Here is a 3,255-nt window from a genome sequence, read left to right on the forward strand (position 1 = left end):
CCATCTTAGAAGCCAGATTCATCGTCAAGACTGAAGATCTCCCTTCAATTTCCTTCAGGAGTTTTGGGTTTTCTTTATGTTTTGTTATCTTTATTCTTTTGAGATGTTTTCTTTCATAATTATAAACTAAACCCCCTAAATACCTAAGGAGAATGAAACCTAAGACAGATCTTGTTATTATTATCTAAATTGTATGATAAATATTTGACTTGTTCTTAATTATGTGTTCTTAATTCTTGTTTTAATATTCCAGGATATTGATTCAAGTTAATGCACTTATTAAGAGGAGCAAAAGTCCCTGTCTAAGAGTAAATTTATCGTAATTAATCAGAGTTGATTGCACGCCTAGAGATAGGGTGACAAGATTTTGCCGGCTTAGGGTGAAACCTAATAAGGGAGTCCATAGATAGAGTTAATGCAACACTAGGGTGTTAATTAGAAAGAGATTTCAATTAATCAACCTAGGGTTAGACGTTATTAGTCTCGAGAGAGATAATAATATAACTTAGGGATTTCTACGGATCAAGTCAAATAAATAAATCGTCTATTTCAGAGACAAATAAGAAGTGAAGTCTAGGTGTATTTTTCCTTGGGTATTGTCTTAATCAATCGAGTTTTCCCAAAAGCTTTTCCCCAATTTTCTTTCTGTGCACCCTTAGTTTAGTTAATTAGTTTAGATAAACAAATCCCTTAATTTTTAGGCTAGATAATAAAAAGAAAGTAATTACTAGTACTCTTGGTTCCTTTGGGTTCGACAATCTAGTCTTGCTAAAACTATACTACTGTTCGATAGGTATACTTGCCTTCATCGTGATAATAGTTAGTTTCAAGAACGGTTAATTATAAATTTTTAAAACCTGTTGCAAATATCACGTATCAAGTTTTTGGCGTCGTTGCCGGGGAACTAAGATATTAGGAACACTCGGTTTTTATTACTTTAGCTATTTTACTTTATTTGCAATTTAAAATTTTCTTTTCTTTTCTAATTTCTCTTTTATTCGCTTCTGGCAGGGCTTTTTATAGTGTATGACTAGAAGAAACCCGTCGGGACCATTACTTTTTGATAGTGAGATCGATTGCACAACTCGCAGAAACCGAAGAGAAATAAGGCGAAGCCTAAGATACATAGAGGAAGAGCAAGAGGACGACATTCATACCACAACCAAAGAGATGGCTGAAAATCAGGAAAATGCATTACTTCTTGCGATTGCTGCTGACTCGGTAAATCAGAATCCTGCTCCACGCACTATGTATGATTATGTTAAACCTACTTTAACAGGAACTGAGACAAGTATAGTCAGGTCTGTTGTTGCTGCAAATAATTTTGAACTGAAACCTAACACAATTCAAATGATCCAACAGTTTGTTTAGTTTGATGGTTTGCAGGATGAGGACCCAAACGCTCATTTGGCAAATTTCCTAGAGTTTTGCGACACTTTTAAAATCAATGGCGTTTCTGATGATGCCAATCGCCTTCGGTTTTTTCCTTTTTCGTTGATGAACAAAGCAAAACAGTGGTTGAACTCGTTACCACGAGGGTCAATCACTGCTTGGGAACAAATGAACGAAAAATTTTTACTTAAATATTTTCCCCCGGCTAAAACGGCTAAATTGAGGAATGATATCTCTTCTTTTCTGCAGATGGATCTAGAGGCACTCTATGATGCATGGGAGAGATACAAGGACCTCTTGAGAAGATGCGCTCACCATGGGCTGCCCTTATGGTTGCAGGTTCAAACATTTCACAATGGCCTGAATCCTTTAACTAGACAGATGGTTGATGCAGCCGCTGGTGGGACTATCAATAATAAGACACCTGAGGATGCTTACAAATTTATTGGGGAGATGTCACTGAATAACTATCAGTGGAAGTTATGAAGACAAAGCCGATGAAAGCAGCCGGTGTTTTCAACCTCGATTCGGTTACTATGCTATCTAACTAGGTAGAACTCTTAAATAAAAAATTGACGATTTGTGTGGTTCTACTCAGGTGCATCCAGTGATGAAGTGCGATTCTAATGGAGGAGGAGCATACACAGAATATCAACCCTTCAACTCTAGCACTGAGGAGGAAGAAGTTTAATATATGGGTAATAACTCTAGATCTCAAAATAACCCATATAGTAACACATATAATGCAGGTTGGAGGAACCATCCCAACTTCTCGTGGGTGGTCAAGGGAATCAAAGCCGACAACATCCTCCAGGTTTTTAACAACCACCTTACCAACAAGAAAAGAAGCCGAACCTTGAGAAGATGCTAACAAAGTTTATCTCGGTGTCGAAAACTCGCTTTCAGAATACCGAAACAGTACTTAAGAATCAACAAGTATCGATCCAAGGGCTCGAAACTCAGATAGGCCAACTCGCCAAATTAATTTCTGAACTACCACAAGGTAGCCTGCCGAGTAACACTGAATCTAACCCAAGGGAACAACTCAGCGCAATTACCATCCAAGACGAGGAAGGTTTAGTTGAACCTGAACCAGTACCGATGCAAGGAATTGTGTTAAGTAAATGTAAAGGCGAGGTAGACCACAGTGAGCAGAAACCGGTAAGTAAAAAGTACAAACCACTAGTGTCATACCCCAATGCGACAAGGAAATACTGCACAGATGAACAATTTGGTAAATTTCTTAAACTATTAAAGAAATTACACATTAACTTACCGTTTATTGAAACTCTTTCGCAGATGCCAAATGCAGTCAAATTTTTAAAGGTTTAGCAAATAAACGGAAGTTGGATGAGGTGTCGCATATGGAGTTAAATGCAGTTTGCTCAGCCATTCTACAGAACAAGCTTGCCAACAAATTGAAAGATCCAGGGAGTTTTACGATTCCTTGTTTAATTGGTAGCTTAATTGTTAAAAATGCTTTGGCTAATTTAGGTGCTAGTGTTAATGTCATCCCTACAAAATATTTAAACAACTAGGTCTTGGGAAACCTAAACAAACTAGGATGAGTATTCAGTTAGCCGATAAAACTATCAGATTTCCTAGAGGCATCATTGAAGATGTACTTGTAAAAATTGATGAATTTGTATTCTCAATCGATTTTGTTTTTCTAGACATAGAAGAGGGTAGTGACGCACCTCTAATTCTAGGAAGGCCCATTTTAGCAACTGCTAGAACCGTTATTGATGTTGGTACAAGTGAACTCACACTTCGTGTGAGTGATGACTCAGTTACTCTTAAAGCTCATAATCCTATTAATACTGACCATGTGTTGCAACCTTCTTTTCAGGAAACACTTTCGAA

The 3,255-nt window shown here is 37.4% G+C and overlaps 1 non-coding gene across 1 annotated transcript; it reads right to left on the bottom strand.

The window, feature by feature from the left end:
• Nucleotides 1-1,608: 1,608 nt before the first annotated feature.
• LOC121209051 (small nucleolar RNA R71) lies at nt 1,609-1,715 on the bottom strand. Its single transcript, XR_005904169.1, has one exon. It is a non-coding gene; the product is annotated as a small nucleolar RNA R71 (small nucleolar RNA).
• Nucleotides 1,716-3,255: the final 1,540 nt, after the last annotated feature.

This window comes from Gossypium hirsutum, chromosome A10 (genome assembly GCF_007990345.1).
Source record: "Gossypium hirsutum isolate 1008001.06 chromosome A10, Gossypium_hirsutum_v2.1, whole genome shotgun sequence".
In the NCBI taxonomy this organism is placed as follows: Eukaryota; Viridiplantae; Streptophyta; class Magnoliopsida; order Malvales; family Malvaceae; genus Gossypium; species Gossypium hirsutum.